The 16,237-nt window shown below is 48.3% G+C and overlaps 8 non-coding genes and 1 pseudogene across 8 annotated transcripts; all 9 read left to right on the forward strand.

Moving 5' to 3' along the window:
- Window positions 1–565: 565 nt before the first annotated feature.
- LOC141198809 (U2 spliceosomal RNA) lies at window positions 566–751 on the forward strand. The gene has a single exon (XR_012270591.1). It is a non-coding gene; the product is annotated as a U2 spliceosomal RNA (small nuclear RNA).
- A 1,115-nt stretch (window positions 752–1,866) lies between these two features.
- LOC141198843 (U2 spliceosomal RNA) lies at window positions 1,867–2,057 on the forward strand. Its single transcript, XR_012270613.1, has one exon. It is a non-coding gene; the product is annotated as a U2 spliceosomal RNA (small nuclear RNA).
- Window positions 2,058–3,172: 1,115 nt separating this feature from the next.
- Window positions 3,173–3,363, forward strand: LOC141198844 (U2 spliceosomal RNA). The gene has a single exon (XR_012270614.1). It is a non-coding gene; the product is annotated as a U2 spliceosomal RNA (small nuclear RNA).
- A 1,115-nt stretch (window positions 3,364–4,478) lies between these two features.
- On the forward strand, window positions 4,479–4,669 carry LOC141198845 (U2 spliceosomal RNA). The gene has a single exon (XR_012270615.1). It is a non-coding gene; the product is annotated as a U2 spliceosomal RNA (small nuclear RNA).
- Window positions 4,670–5,784: 1,115 nt separating this feature from the next.
- LOC141198846 (U2 spliceosomal RNA) lies at window positions 5,785–5,975 on the forward strand. The gene has a single exon (XR_012270616.1). It is a non-coding gene; the product is annotated as a U2 spliceosomal RNA (small nuclear RNA).
- Window positions 5,976–7,090: 1,115 nt separating this feature from the next.
- Window positions 7,091–7,281, forward strand: LOC141198847 (U2 spliceosomal RNA). Its single transcript, XR_012270617.1, has one exon. It is a non-coding gene; the product is annotated as a U2 spliceosomal RNA (small nuclear RNA).
- A 1,115-nt stretch (window positions 7,282–8,396) lies between these two features.
- LOC141198813 (U2 spliceosomal RNA) lies at window positions 8,397–8,474 on the forward strand (annotated as a pseudogene).
- Window positions 8,475–14,038: 5,564 nt separating this feature from the next.
- LOC141198777 (U2 spliceosomal RNA) lies at window positions 14,039–14,231 on the forward strand. The gene has a single exon (XR_012270567.1). It is a non-coding gene; the product is annotated as a U2 spliceosomal RNA (small nuclear RNA).
- A 1,115-nt stretch (window positions 14,232–15,346) lies between these two features.
- On the forward strand, window positions 15,347–15,537 carry LOC141198848 (U2 spliceosomal RNA). Its single transcript, XR_012270618.1, has one exon. It is a non-coding gene; the product is annotated as a U2 spliceosomal RNA (small nuclear RNA).
- Window positions 15,538–16,237: the final 700 nt, after the last annotated feature.

Here is a 16,237-nt window from a genome sequence, read left to right on the forward strand (position 1 = left end):
AGGAGGAGGAGGGTGAAGAAACTAGTGAAGAAGAAAGAGAGGATGTCGCATGTGAAGCCAGAGAAGAAATTGAAGGAGTTTTGTCATCTGGGAAGGACTCTAGTAAAGCAAAGGATGTTTCAGGAAAAAATATGAGGGAGATGGAGGAGAGACAAGAAGTGTTGAAAATGCTAGAGAGTTGTGAAGGGGGGAGTCAGGCTAGTCTAAGGCGCAAAGTGTGGAATAACATTTATAGCGATATGCATCGTTTTTTTTCAACTTACAGAATACCTCAGTCGTTGGCTAAAGAGGTAGAAGAAGCTTGGGATGGTCGGTTTCTGGATGGAAGGCTTTTGAATGCCTTGGCAGCATATGGCCTGAAGAGAGGAATGTTGCCTTAAATCGTAATGGTAAAGATTGTAATGTTGTGATGTAAAGAATATGGAATAACTGTATTGTGATAATATAAACGTATATATATAAAATAAGATTGGAAAAATGGATATATGACCCACAATGATGGATAACAACCTAATACCATTTGGAAATCATTGCAAAGCATGAAATGGTAAATATGGGACTTGTAATCTGAGTGGAAAAAAAAAAAAAAAAAAAAAAATCTGTTCTTATCAGTTTAATATCTGATACGTCACCTATCTGGGGACCATATATTAAATGGATTTTTAGAACAGGGAGATGGAAAAAGAGCTTGCTCTGTCCACTCCACGCATTGACCTGGTATTGCAGTATCTCCAGGACCGGTGCACCCCTTCTTTAATGCAGTTTCTAAAATCAGAAAGAATTGAATTCAATGTTTTTTGTTCATTTTGCTTGTTTGTCGGATTTTGGGATGGACTCTTTGGCTCTGCTTTTCTTCTCCTCATTGGATTTTTCATGTTCAAAGTTGCAGAAGCCAGATTACAAGCTCATTTTGGTTCAACTTCAGCAACTGTGCATTGCATTGCCATGTAATGTGATGCAATGCTATCTTTCTAGCTCTCCCTTTTTACTTCCTTTTGGATAAACAGACATATTAGGCAAGCATTTTGGAGCTTTCACCTAAATAACTACAGGTGGTGAGATAAGCTGCACAATATAATTGACCTTTCAGTATATTGTTGCACACACACCATCTATTTAGCAAATGCCCTTGTTATCAACAGCAGCCTTTTAAACTCACCTGAGCTAACAGGTATGTGCGCTGGTTACTCTGCTGCGCTTAAAATTTCTTTTTTGGTTTGCTACAATGCCTTTTCTGAAACGTTGTCTCCTTCTGCTGGAACACTGACTTCTTTCATTTAATGCCTGCAGACTATAAAAGAGAACCCAACCCAAAAAGTTTGGTTGATTAGTCTGTGGCATTCTGTTAAACTGTTGCTTATGGCGGTCTCTGTGAGCTTCTCAGCGACATTCAGCCAGCCAGGTATCCTGCCTGCAGTAGATGGAATGTGGCAATGGAACGCTGGCTGCGCGTGTCATAATAGGCTCTGAGCCTTTATATACCTGTGCACAGCAGCAGCCACCTTCAGTCTGCTGCTGGACAGCCAGCAGCAGCAGCAGCAGGAGAGGTATGTAATCAGGAGCCCTCCTGCTAAGGGTAGACAGCTGCTCGTTCCACCCCACCCCCCGCCTTAATTGGTTCTCCTCCCTTCCAACGGTGTTGAGGCGGGTGGGAACAGCAGGGGGTGAAGGTGCTGTGTTTAAAGAGGTGGAGTTATGCAGATCTAAAACGCGTGGATTGCAGCAGCAGCAAGCCGAAAAGTGCAGGCATGTAAGGGATCTAGAGGTTGACAACATGTCTTCTTAACGGGAGTCCAGGAGCTCATCTCCACAAATGGACTTTTTAGGATCCTTGGGTGGCTCCGTAGTTTGAAACCAATTCTGGTTATCGCTTCTCGGCCTTTTGGCTAAGATCAAGTGTAGTATCTGTTCTTATCAGTTTAATATCTGATACGTCCCCTATCTGGGGACCATATATTAAATGGATTTTTAGAACAGGGAGATGGAAAAAGAGCTTGCTCTGTCCACTCCACGCATTGACCTGGTATTGCAGTATCTCCAGGACCGGTGCACCCCTTCTTTAATGCAGTTTCTAAAATCAGAAAGAATTGAATTCAATGTTTTTTGTTCATTTTGCTTGTTTGTCGGATTTTGGGATGGACTCTTTGGCTCTGCTTTTCTTCTCCTCATTGGATTTTTCATGTTCAAAGTTGCAGAAGCCAGATTACAAGCTCATTTTGGTTCAACTTCAGCAACTGTGCATTGCATTGCCATGTAATGTGATGCAATGCTATCTTTCTAGCTCTCCCTTTTTACTTCCTTTTGGATAAACAGACATATTAGGCAAGCATTTTGGAGCTTTCACCTAAATAACTACAGGTGGTGAGATAAGCTGCACAATATAATTGACCTTTCAGTATATTGTTGCACACACACCATCTATTTAGCAAATGCCCTTGTTATCAACAGCAGCCTTTTAAACTCACCTGAGCTAACAGGTATGTGCGCTGGTTACTCTGCTGCGCTTAAAATTTCTTTTTTGGTTTGCTACAATGCCTTTTCTGAAACGTTGTCTCCTTCTGCTGGAACACTGACTTCTTTCATTTAATGCCTGCAGACTATAAAAGAGAACCCAACCCAAAAAGTTTGGTTGATTAGTCTGTGGCATTCTGTTAAACTGTTGCTTATGGCGGTCTCTGTGAGCTTCTCAGCGACATTCAGCCAGCCAGGTATCCTGCCTGCAGTAGATGGAATGTGGCAATGGAGCGCTGGCTGCGCGTGTCATAATAGGCTCTGAGCCTTTATATACCTGTGCACAGCAGCAGCCACCTTCAGTCTGCTGCTGGACAGCCAGCAGCAGCAGCAGCAGGAGAGGTATGTAATCAGGAGCCCTCCTGCTAAGGGTAGACAGCTGCTCGTTCCACCCCACCCCCCGCCTTAATTGGTTCTCCTCCCTTCCAACGGTGTTGAGGCGGGTGGGAACAGCAGGGGGTGAAGGTGCTGTGTTTAAAGAGGTGGAGTTATGCAGATCTAAAACGCGTGGATTGCAGCAGCAGCAAGCCGAAAAGTGCAGGCATGTAAGGGATCTAGAGGTTGACAACATGTCTTCTTAACGGGAGTCCAGGAGCTCATCTCCACAAATGGACTTTTTAGGATCCTTGGGTGGCTCCGTAGTTTGAAACCAATTCTGGTTATCGCTTCTCGGCCTTTTGGCTAAGATCAAGTGTAGTATCTGTTCTTATCAGTTTAATATCTGATACGTCCCCTATCTGGGGACCATATATTAAATGGATTTTTAGAACAGGGAGATGGAAAAAGAGCTTGCTCTGTCCACTCCACGCATTGACCTGGTATTGCAGTATCTCCAGGACCGGTGCACCCCTTCTTTAATGCAGTTTCTAAAATCAGAAAGAATTGAATTCAATGTTTTTTGTTCATTTTGCTTGTTTGTCGGATTTTGGGATGGACTCTTTGGCTCTGCTTTTCTTCTCCTCATTGGATTTTTCATGTTCAAAGTTGCAGAAGCCAGATTACAAGCTCATTTTGGTTCAACTTCAGCAACTGTGCATTGCATTGCCATGTAATGTGATGCAATGCTATCTTTCTAGCTCTCCCTTTTTACTTCCTTTTGGATAAACAGACATATTAGGCAAGCATTTTGGAGCTTTCACCTAAATAACTACAGGTGGTGAGATAAGCTGCACAATATAATTGACCTTTCAGTATATTGTTGCACACACACCATCTATTTAGCAAATGCCCTTGTTATCAACAGCAGCCTTTTAAACTCACCTGAGCTAACAGGTATGTGCGCTGGTTACTCTGCTGCGCTTAAAATTTCTTTTTTGGTTTGCTACAATGCCTTTTCTGAAACGTTGTCTCCTTCTGCTGGAACACTGACTTCTTTCATTTAATGCCTGCAGACTATAAAAGAGAACCCAACCCAAAAAGTTTGGTTGATTAGTCTGTGGCATTCTGTTAAACTGTTGCTTATGGCGGTCTCTGTGAGCTTCTCAGCGACATTCAGCCAGCCAGGTATCCTGCCTGCAGTAGATGGAATGTGGCAATGGAACGCTGGCTGCGCGTGTCATAATAGGCTCTGAGCCTTTATATACCTGTGCACAGCAGCAGCCACCTTCAGTCTGCTGCTGGACAGCCAGCAGCAGCAGCAGCAGGAGAGGTATGTAATCAGGAGCCCTCCTGCTAAGGGTAGACAGCTGCTCGTTCCACCCCACCCCCCGCCTTAATTGGTTCTCCTCCCTTCCAACGGTGTTGAGGCGGGTGGGAACAGCAGGGGGTGAAGGTGCTGTGTTTAAAGAGGTGGAGTTATGCAGATCTAAAACGCGTGGATTGCAGCAGCAGCAAGCCGAAAAGTGCAGGCATGTAAGGGATCTAGAGGTTGACAACATGTCTTCTTAACGGGAGTCCAGGAGCTCATCTCCACAAATGGACTTTTTAGGATCCTTGGGTGGCTCCGTAGTTTGAAACCAATTCTGGTTATCGCTTCTCGGCCTTTTGGCTAAGATCAAGTGTAGTATCTGTTCTTATCAGTTTAATATCTGATACGTCCCCTATCTGGGGACCATATATTAAATGGATTTTTAGAACAGGGAGATGGAAAAAGAGCTTGCTCTGTCCACTCCACGCATTGACCTGGTATTGCAGTATCTCCAGGACCGGTGCACCCCTTCTTTAATGCAGTTTCTAAAATCAGAAAGAATTGAATTCAATGTTTTTTGTTCATTTTGCTTGTTTGTCGGATTTTGGGATGGACTCTTTGGCTCTGCTTTTCTTCTCCTCATTGGATTTTTCATGTTCAAAGTTGCAGAAGCCAGATTACAAGCTCATTTTGGTTCAACTTCAGCAACTGTGCATTGCATTGCCATGTAATGTGATGCAATGCTATCTTTCTAGCTCTCCCTTTTTACTTCCTTTTGGATAAACAGACATATTAGGCAAGCATTTTGGAGCTTTCACCTAAATAACTACAGGTGGTGAGATAAGCTGCACAATATAATTGACCTTTCAGTATATTGTTGCACACACACCATCTATTTAGCAAATGCCCTTGTTATCAACAGCAGCCTTTTAAACTCACCTGAGCTAACAGGTATGTGCGCTGGTTACTCTGCTGCGCTTAAAATTTCTTTTTTGGTTTGCTACAATGCCTTTTCTGAAACGTTGTCTCCTTCTGCTGGAACACTGACTTCTTTCATTTAATGCCTGCAGACTATAAAAGAGAACCCAACCCAAAAAGTTTGGTTGATTAGTCTGTGGCATTCTGTTAAACTGTTGCTTATGGCGGTCTCTGTGAGCTTCTCAGCGACATTCAGCCAGCCAGGTATCCTGCCTGCAGTAGATGGAATGTGGCAATGGAACGCTGGCTGCGCGTGTCATAATAGGCTCTGAGCCTTTATATACCTGTGCACAGCAGCAGCCACCTTCAGTCTGCTGCTGGACAGCCAGCAGCAGCAGCAGCAGGAGAGGTATGTAATCAGGAGCCCTCCTGCTAAGGGTAGACAGCTGCTCGTTCCACCCCACCCCCCGCCTTAATTGGTTCTCCTCCCTTCCAACGGTGTTGAGGCGGGTGGGAACAGCAGGGGGTGAAGGTGCTGTGTTTAAAGAGGTGGAGTTATGCAGATCTAAAACGCGTGGATTGCAGCAGCAGCAAGCCGAAAAGTGCAGGCATGTAAGGGATCTAGAGGTTGACAACATGTCTTCTTAACGGGAGTCCAGGAGCTCATCTCCACAAATGGACTTTTTAGGATCCTTGGGTGGCTCCGTAGTTTGAAACCAATTCTGGTTATCGCTTCTCGGCCTTTTGGCTAAGATCAAGTGTAGTATCTGTTCTTATCAGTTTAATATCTGATACGTCCCCTATCTGGGGACCATATATTAAATGGATTTTTAGAACAGGGAGATGGAAAAAGAGCTTGCTCTGTCCACTCCACGCATTGACCTGGTATTGCAGTATCTCCAGGACCGGTGCACCCCTTCTTTAATGCAGTTTCTAAAATCAGAAAGAATTGAATTCAATGTTTTTTGTTCATTTTGCTTGTTTGTCGGATTTTGGGATGGACTCTTTGGCTCTGCTTTTCTTCTCCTCATTGGATTTTTCATGTTCAAAGTTGCAGAAGCCAGATTACAAGCTCATTTTGGTTCAACTTCAGCAACTGTGCATTGCATTGCCATGTAATGTGATGCAATGCTATCTTTCTAGCTCTCCCTTTTTACTTCCTTTTGGATAAACAGACATATTAGGCAAGCATTTTGGAGCTTTCACCTAAATAACTACAGGTGGTGAGATAAGCTGCACAATATAATTGACCTTTCAGTATATTGTTGCACACACACCATCTATTTAGCAAATGCCCTTGTTATCAACAGCAGCCTTTTAAACTCACCTGAGCTAACAGGTATGTGCGCTGGTTACTCTGCTGCGCTTAAAATTTCTTTTTTGGTTTGCTACAATGCCTTTTCTGAAACGTTGTCTCCTTCTGCTGGAACACTGACTTCTTTCATTTAATGCCTGCAGACTATAAAAGAGAACCCAACCCAAAAAGTTTGGTTGATTAGTCTGTGGCATTCTGTTAAACTGTTGCTTATGGCGGTCTCTGTGAGCTTCTCAGCGACATTCAGCCAGCCAGGTATCCTGCCTGCAGTAGATGGAATGTGGCAATGGAACGCTGGCTGCGCGTGTCATAATAGGCTCTGAGCCTTTATATACCTGTGCACAGCAGCAGCCACCTTCAGTCTGCTGCTGGACAGCCAGCAGCAGCAGCAGCAGGAGAGGTATGTAATCAGGAGCCCTCCTGCTAAGGGTAGACAGCTGCTCGTTCCACCCCACCCCCCGCCTTAATTGGTTCTCCTCCCTTCCAACGGTGTTGAGGCGGGTGGGAACAGCAGGGGGTGAAGGTGCTGTGTTTAAAGAGGTGGAGTTATGCAGATCTAAAACGCGTGGATTGCAGCAGCAGCAAGCCGAAAAGTGCAGGCATGTAAGGGATCTAGAGGTTGACAACATGTCTTCTTAACGGGAGTCCAGGAGCTCATCTCCACAAATGGACTTTTTAGGATCCTTGGGTGGCTCCGTAGTTTGAAACCAATTCTGGTTATCGCTTCTCGGCCTTTTGGCTAAGATCAAGTGTAGTATCTGTTCTTATCAGTTTAATATCTGATACGTCCCCTATCTGGGGACCATATATTAAATGGATTTTTAGAACAGGGAGATGGAAAAAGAGCTTGCTCTGTCCACTCCACGCATTGACCTGGTATTGCAGTATCTCCAGGACCGGTGCACCCCTTCTTTAATGCAGTTTCTAAAATCAGAAAGAATTGAATTCAATGTTTTTTGTTCATTTTGCTTGTTTGTCGGATTTTAGGATGGACTCTTTGGCTCTGCTTTTCTTCTCCTCATTGGATTTTTCATGTTCAAAGTTGCAGAAGCCAGATTACAAGCTCATTTTGGTTCAACTTCAGCAACTGTGCATTGCATTGCCATGTAATGTGATGCAATGCTATCTTTCTAGCTCTCCCTTTTTACTTCCTTTTGGATAAACAGACATATTAGGCAAGCATTTTGGAGCTTTCACCTAAATAACTACAGGTGGTGAGATAAGCTGCACAATATAATTGACCTTTCAGTATATTGTTGCACACACACCATCTATTTAGCAAATGCCCTTGTTATCAACAGCAGCCTTTTAAACTCACCTGAGCTAACAGGTATGTGCGCTGGTTACTCTGCTGCGCTTAAAATTTCTTTTTTGGTTTGCTACAATGCCTTTTCTGAAACGTTGTCTCCTTCTGCTGGAACACTGACTTCTTTCATTTAATGCCTGCAGACTATAAAAGAGAACCCAACCCAAAAAGTTTGGTTGATTAGTCTGTGGCATTCTGTTAAACTGTTGCTTATGGCGGTCTCTGTGAGCTTCTCAGCGACATTCAGCCAGCCAGGTATCCTGCCTGCAGTAGATGGAATGTGGCAATGGAACGCTGGCTGCGCGTGTCATAATAGGCTCTGAGCCTTTATATACCTGTGCACAGCAGCAGCCACCTTCAGTCTGCTGCTGGACAGCCAGCAGCAGCAGCAGCAGGAGAGGTATGTAATCAGGAGCCCTCCTGCTAAGGGTAGACAGCTGCTCGTTCCACCCCACCCCCCGCCTTAATTGGTTCTCCTCCCTTCCAACGGTGTTGAGGCGGGTGGGAACAGCAGGGGGTGAAGGTGCTGTGTTTAAAGAGGTGGAGTTATGCAGATCTAAAACGCGTGGATTGCAGCAGCAGCAAGCCGAAAAGTGCAGGCATGTAAGGGATCTAGAGGTTGACAACATGTCTTCTTAACGGGAGTCCAGGAGCTCATCTCCACAAATGGACTTTTTAGGATCCTTGGGTGGCTCCGTAGTTTGAAACCAATTCTGGTTATCGCTTCTCGGCCTTTTGGCTAAGATCAAGTGTAGTATCTGTTCTTTTAAGAACACAAGAGCTACGATCTACACTTGACGAGAGCGATCGAACTCGGAAGGAGAAGAGCTTCGGAGCCCAGCTGACATCAGAGAACGAAGGCGGATATCGGTGGGAGGAAGAAGCTCTAAAGAATCCAGAAGAAGACGAAGACTCGGAGAAGAATCGGGCTGTCCTGTGGAATCTTCGAGGAAGAAAATCATCGAGACAAAGACCTTTCGGGGAATTTGTCCAGAACACGACGGGAGAAGAATCTGCATAGCTCCACCCATTCCGGGAAGAGTTCCAGATCCAGCTCCAAGAAGTAACTGCAGGAGGAAAGCCATGGCAAGCGCTGCGAGGAAGGCCGAAAAGAAGAGCCTGGAGCTGGGGACAGCCAGGAGGGCCCAGCCAGGAGCCGATTCTGACCCCAAGGACTCTGCCTCCACGACTGGCCAGCAGAAGGGACCCCAGAAGCCCCGCCACGAAGCTCCAGCCCTGGAGCCATGGATGCGGCAGACGGTGGCCCTGAAGCTGAAGGAAGTGGATGGGAGGGTGCCGGACATGTCCTCGGACGTGTTCTGCCAGAAGATGCTGCTGGATCGAGGCTTCTCCAGGTCGGACACCCTCAGCATCCAGACCTTCTTGACGGGGATCTTCTTCGTCACCTTCGCCACTGTGAACACCTGCAGGAGGTTCTGGGAAATGGTAAGCGCAAAAGGACCGGATAATTCTTTCTCTGCCTTTACAGGTAGCTGCCCTATCCAGAGGGATGAAAGGAGGATCACGGTCTCCATGCGCAACCCGCACACCCCAGGCCAAGACATCTGTACCTTCCTGAGACGCTTCTGTTTGGTTGTGAAGGAACCCTCTCACATCCTGAATGGACTCGGCTTCTGGACAGGTAAGTGGTCGGTGACCGTTAGACTTCACAGGGACCTGGCGTACTCAGACGGACTTCGGCACCTGCCCCCGACATTCTCCCTGGGCAACTCCTACGGCCTCATCTATTACCCGGACATGCCGCGGAACTGCAGGAGATGCGGCAAGAACGGCCACGAGATGAAGGACTGCAAGGAGGATGCCTGCAGGATTTGTCGAGTGACGGGACACAGCTCGAAGGACTGCCCGAAGAAGACGTCCTGCAACCTGTGTGGGCTGGCGGCTCATCTGTACAAGGATTGCCCCAGGCGTGAGAGATCCTGGGCATCGGTGGTTGCGACGACCCCAGCTACGAAGGACAAGGCCCCGACGACCAGGCCTGTGAAGGTCAAGGACGCGACAACCAAGGCCCCAGCGGCCAAGGCCGAGACGACCAAGGCCAAAGCGGTCAAGGAGTCGGTGGCCAAAGCCCCAGCGATGGTCCCAGCAGCTCCGAAGCAGAAGAAAAAGTCAAAGGAGGGTAAGAGTTCTGTCACCCCTCTCTCGATCCCTCCCCCTGCCACCCCCGTCCAATCCCCCCCCACCCCGGCCACCCCTGCTGAGGATTCCACTTCCTCTTCCTCCTTCCCCTACTCCTCAGCAGGTGTCCTTTCCCCTGCCCCGGCAGCCACTCTCCCTCCCCAGACCATGGTAGCGGTGGAATTAACCTTTCCTCCACCCGCCGCTATCTATTCCGAGGAGGATTTTCCCCTTCTTGTCTCCCCAGTTCCAACCCGGGGAAAGAGGAAGGTGGAGGACAGCCCTGCTACTGAATCCTCCAAAAAGAAGATTCTGGATTTCGTAGGCGAAAAGGAGGATACCCTCCCTGAGCCAGAAGAGATGGAGCACATGGTTGAGACCCTGGTGGCCGAGCCAGAAGAGGAGGAACTGGAGGTCGCCGAAATTGAGGCCGCGCTGCTTGACCAGATGGAGGAAGAGGGCCTGCTGGTGATCCCGTCACCAGCAGTCAACACCGACGAGGGACCACCCGACCGGAGTGGTAACTAAGGTGTATTGCCTGTGCTAACTTTTTCTTTTTTCCCTACATGATGGCTAATATTAACTTATTTTCCATTAATGTCAGGAGCATCAAGGACAAGTTCAGACGTCAGACTATTTATGCCTTCCTTACTTCCCAGTTGTGTGATGTTTATATGTTGCAGGAATGTTCCCTTCCCTCCTCTAGGTCCTTCAAACGTCTGGCCAGGGAGTGGTCCCACGGTCCATCCTACTGGTCCGGTGGGGGTGACTGCAAGTCTGCGGGGGTCGCAATTCTGATCAGGGGGGGCGCATTCACGCTTGAGTCCGTCCAGGAGCTCATCTGCGGCAGGGCTCTTGTTGTAGATGGCAACTGGGCGGGAGAACCTGTCAGGTTCATCAACGTGTATGCGTCCCCACTGAAGAATGAGCGTTTGGAGCTTTTCCAGACCCTGCGGCTTCAGCTTGCCACCACCAGGACCTTAGTGATGGCCGGGGATTTCAACTACCCCATCGAGGAGGACGGTCGTAGTTCTGGCACATCTGCCAAGTTGGACATCACGTCCAAGCTGCTCATCGAGATGGTAACCGAGGCCTCTCTTCAGGACGTGGTGGGCTCCATGGGGAGAGGCTCCACGAACTATTCGTGGAGCCGACCCGATGGCTCACTCCGCTCCAGGATTGACTTTGTGTTCACCTCTCGGGCAGTCAGGCAGAGTAGGCACTCGATGGTCTCCTGCTTCTTCTCCGACCACAGAGCCATTCACTTACAAGGTGTCCTCGGCGACGGTTTTCCGTCCGGCCCCGGCTCCTGGAAGCTGAATTGTGCTCTGCTGGCTCAGGATGAAGTCGTGGAGGAGCTGAGAGCAGCCTACGCAATGTGGCAGTCCTACAAGGGTAGCTTCCAAACAGTCTCTGATTGGTGGGAATATGTTAAACTTGAGTTTCGCTGTTTCTTTCAGGCCAAGGGTCGACAACAGGAGTGTGAGAAGAGGAGGGACTTCAGAGGGCTGCAGCGCGAGCTGCGGTCGCTGCAGGACCTTCTTCACTGCGGCTGGGATGTGAGGGAGGAGCTGGAGGAGACCAAGAAGAGCCTGAAAAGGCACTTTGAGGAGGAGTCCAAGCGAATCATCTTCCGTTCCAAAGTGGAGAATCTGGAGAAGGGTGAGAAATGTAACTCATTCTTTTTCAGGAAACTTCATGCCGGTCACACGCCCCTGAACGAGCTGCGAGACGAGAGCGGAAACATGCGACGTGGGAAGGAGGACGTGATGAGGGTCGTCAGCGACTTCTACAGCGAACTCTACTCCCACAAGACTACCGACCCCGACGCTGCTGATAAGTTCCTGTCAGGTATCACTAACCATCTTGATCCTGCAGGCACGGCAGCCTTGGACAAACCTCTGATGGTGGGCGAATTGCTCTCTGCCGCTAAATCCTTTAGGACCGGCAGGACCCCGGGCAGTGATGGTCTTCCAGCGGAGCTCTATGTAGCGCTGGGAGACCTCATCTGTCCGGACCTGTTGGACCTGTACGAGGAGATGGTGGTGGAGGGTAGAATGCCTCCATCTTTGAGGGAAGGAATGGTCACGATCCTGTACAAGCGGAAGGGAGAGAGGTGCGACCTGAGGAATTGGCGTCCCATCACTCTGCTCAACGTGGACTACAAGATCCTGGCCAAGACGATGGCGACACGACTTAAGACGGTCATCGGACGGATCATCCACCCGGACCAGACCTGCGGCATCCCTGGACGTCGCATCGCAGACAGCCTCGCTCTCGTGCGGGACACGGTCGAGTACATCAAGGTCCGCCGCGCACACGCGGCCCTGGTCTCCTTGGATCAGGAGAAGGCCTTCGACCGGGTTTCCCACGAGTTCATGGGCCGAGCTCTGCACCGGTTAGGTTTGGGTAACATGTTTTGTTCGTATGTCCGTCTGATGTATTTTGATATCCACAGCTCGGTGTTGGTGAACGGCTGGAAGACTGACCCCTTCCCTGTCCTCTCTGGGGTCAGACAAGGCTGCCCTCTATCACCTCTTCTTTTTGTTTGTGTTATAGAACTCTTCGCAGAGGCTATCCGGCAGAATGGAGAGATCAGAGGGATCACCGCACCGGGTCCGGGACGACACGAGGTCAAGTGCTCGCTCTACATGGACGACGTCACCGTCTTCTGCGCTGATCGTGGTTCAGTCGACGCCCTCGTCCAGACGTGTGAGAGGTTCGGCCGGGCTTCAGGGGCCAAAGTCAACTGCAGGAAGTCGGAAGCCATGCTCTTCGGGGATTGGCAGCCGGCCTCCTCCGCCCCCTTCCCCTTCAACATTCAACCGGATTTCCTCAAGGTGCTGGGAGTCTGGTTCGGGAAGGAAGGAGCGGCCCTCAAGTCCTGGCAAGAACGCTTGGCCAAGGTGAAGCAACGGATCGGACTCTGGAGCCTCAGACACCTCACTTGTGAGGGTAAGGCACTCGTCCTGCGTAATGAGGTCCTGCCCGTCTTGCAGTACACGGCGCAGGCCTGGCCCCCACACGTCACTGTGTGCAGGGCCATTACCAGGACAGTGTTTCACTTTGTCTGGGGATCCAAGATGGACAGAGTCAGGCGGGCCATCATGTACAAGGAGCCTCGCAAGGGTGGGAAGGGCGTTCCAGATATCCCCACCCTCCTGCGATCCTCTTTTGTGTGTGATTGTGTCCGCCGGACTTTGCAAGTCAAGAATGGCTCCGCGGGCAGGTCCATGTCTCGCTTCTTCCTGCTTCCTCTTTGGAGGCGACTCAGCTGGGACAAGTGGGACAGCTCCTTCCCCTACAACTGGACGACGCCATGGTTCTACGGAGACGTCGTTCGATTTGTGGGGGAGCATCAACTGGAGGGACTCAAGCCCGACTTGTGGAAGCCCAAAACTATCCACAAGCTAATCAGAGCCAAGGATGACGTGGAGAACATCACAGGACTTCACCAGGACACGCTGGAGACTGTGTGGACAAATGTGTCGTCTGACAGGCTGACCAACGGGCACAAGGACTTGTCGTGGATGGCGATTCAGGGCGGACTGCCCGTCCGGTCATTCATGCATGCCCGGAACCTGTGCAAGACCCGGTACTGCCCAAAGTGCCCCTTCGTGGAGGAAACATCTTTGCACACTTTTTGGGACTGCGGATTTGCACAGCGCCTATTGACTGCACTTGAGGACGACCTGAGGAACTCTGTCCCCAGGGCGAGCCTATCGCACCATTCTGTGCTTTACGGACTCTTCCCTGGGGTTCATACCGTCGGAGCCATCCAGGAAGCTTGGCGCCTTATGAACTGCTTCAAGGATGCCGTTTGGGTCGCCAGGAACCGGCTCATCTTGAGGAGGGAGAGGATGTCCATCCAGGACTGCCGCAGGCTGATCCACAGCCTGCTCAGAGACTATTCCATCATGGACGGTCCGGAGGACGAGGACGAGGACTAAACCCCTCCTCCCCCTCTCCCCTTATGTGTCTTGTCTTTCAATAAAGCTTCGGGCCTGTGATTTTCCCCTCCCCATCCCCTTTTTCCCAATCCCCATCCCTTATCACGGTTCGTTGTACTGTATTGATTGATATGCTTTTTCTTTCAGATTGAGTGTTTTGTGTAGCATAGGGGTGTGATGTGTCTAGTTAGTGCGTCGTATCCTCATGCTATGTAAATATGATGTAGAATTCTGTGTGTACTGGGCTGCGGCACTGTACACTGTCTGTTAACTTATTTTTTGTGCTAATAAAAGATATATTCAATCAAAAAATCTGTTCTTATCAGTTTAATATCTGATACGTCCCCTATCTGGGGACCATATATTAAATGGATTTTTAGAACAGGGAGATGGAAAAAGAGCTTGCTCTGTCCACTCCACGCATTGACCTGGTATTGCAGTATCTCCAGGACCGGTGCACCCCTTCTTTAATGCAGTTTCTAAAATCAGAAAGAATTGAATTCAATGTTTTTTGTTCATTTTGCTTGTTTGTCGGATTTTGGGATGGACTCTTTGGCTCTGCTTTTCTTCTCCTCATTGGATTTTTCATGTTCAAAGTTGCAGAAGCCAGATTACAAGCTCATTTTGGTTCAACTTCAGCAACTGTGCATTGCATTGCCATGTAATGTGATGCAATGCTATCTTTCTAGCTCTCCCTTTTTACTTCCTTTTGGATAAACAGACATATTAGGCAAGCATTTTGGAGCTTTCACCTAAATAACTACAGGTGGTGAGATAAGCTGCACAATATAATTGACCTTTCAGTATATTGTTGCACACACACCATCTATTTAGCAAATGCCCTTGTTATCAACAGCAGCCTTTTAAACTCACCTGAGCTAACAGGTATGTGCGCTGGTTACTCTGCTGCGCTTAAAATTTCTTTTTTGGTTTGCTACAATGCCTTTTCTGAAACGTTGTCTCCTTCTGCTGGAACACTGACTTCTTTCATTTAATGCCTGCAGACTATAAAAGAGAACCCAACCCAAAAAGTTTGGTTGATTAGTCTGTGGCATTCTGTTAAACTGTTGCTTATGGCGGTCTCTGTGAGCTTCTCAGCGACATTCAGCCAGCCAGGTATCCTGCCTGCAGTAGATGGAATGTGGCAATGGAACGCTGGCTGCGCGTGTCATAATAGGCTCTGAGCCTTTATATACCTGTGCACAGCAGCAGCCACCTTCAGTCTGCTGCTGGACAGCCAGCAGCAGCAGCAGCAGGAGAGGTATGTAATCAGGAGCCCTCCTGCTAAGGGTAGACAGCTGCTCGTTCCACCCCACCCCCCGCCTTAATTGGTTCTCCTCCCTTCCAACGGTGTTGAGGCGGGTGGGAACAGCAGGGGGTGAAGGTGCTGTGTTTAAAGAGGTGGAGTTATGCAGATCTAAAACGCGTGGATTGCAGCAGCAGCAAGCCGAAAAGTGCAGGCATGTAAGGGATCTAGAGGTTGACAACATGTCTTCTTAACGGGAGTCCAGGAGCTCATCTCCACAAATGGACTTTTCAGGATCCTTGGGTGGCTCCGTAGTTTGAAACCAATTCTGGTTATCGCTTCTCGGCCTTTTGGCTAAGATCAAGTGTAGTATCTGTTCTTATCAGTTTAATATCTGATACGTCCCCTATCTGGGGACCATATATTAAATGGATTTTTAGAACAGGGAGATGGAAAAAGAGCTTGCTCTGTCCACTCCACGCATTGACCTGGTATTGCAGTATCTCCAGGACCGGTGCACCCCTTCTTTAATGCAGTTTCTAAAATCAGAAAGAATTGAATTCAATGTTTTTTGTTCATTTTGCTTGTTTGTCGGATTTTGGGATGGACTCTTTGGCTTTGCTTTTCTTCTTCTCATTGGATTTTTCATGTTCAAAGTTGCAGAAGCCAGATTACAAGCTCATTTTGGTTCAACTTCAGCAACTGTGCATTGCATTGCCATGTAATGTGATGCAATGCTATCTTTCTAGCTCTCCCTTTTTACTTCCTTTTGGATAAACAGACATATTAGGCAAGCATTTTGGAGCTTTCACCTAAATAACTACAGGTGGTGAGATAAGCTGCACAATATAATTGACCTTTCAGTATATTGTTGCACACACACCATCTATTTAGCAAATGCCCTTGTTATCAACAGCAGCCTTTTAAACTCACCTGAGCTAACAGGTATGTGCGCTGGTTACTCTGCTGCGCTTAAAATTTCTTTTTTGGTTTGCTACAATGCCTTTTCTGAAACGTTGTCTCCTTCTGCTGGAACACTGACTTCTTTCATTTAATGCCTGCAGACTATAAAAGAGAACCCAACCCAAAAAGTTTGGTTGATTAGTCTGTGGCATTCTGTTAAACTGTTGCTTATGGCGGTCTCTGTGAGCTTCTCAGCGACATTCAGCCAGCCAGGTATCCTGCCTGCAGTAGATGGAATGTGGCAATGGAACGCTGGCTGCGC

Source organism: Phyllobates terribilis, unplaced genomic scaffold (assembly GCF_046119375.1).
Source record: "Phyllobates terribilis strain yellow unplaced genomic scaffold, ASM4611937v1 Scaffold_106__1_contigs__length_5700502, whole genome shotgun sequence".
In the NCBI taxonomy this organism is placed as follows: domain Eukaryota; kingdom Metazoa; phylum Chordata; class Amphibia; order Anura; family Dendrobatidae; genus Phyllobates; species Phyllobates terribilis.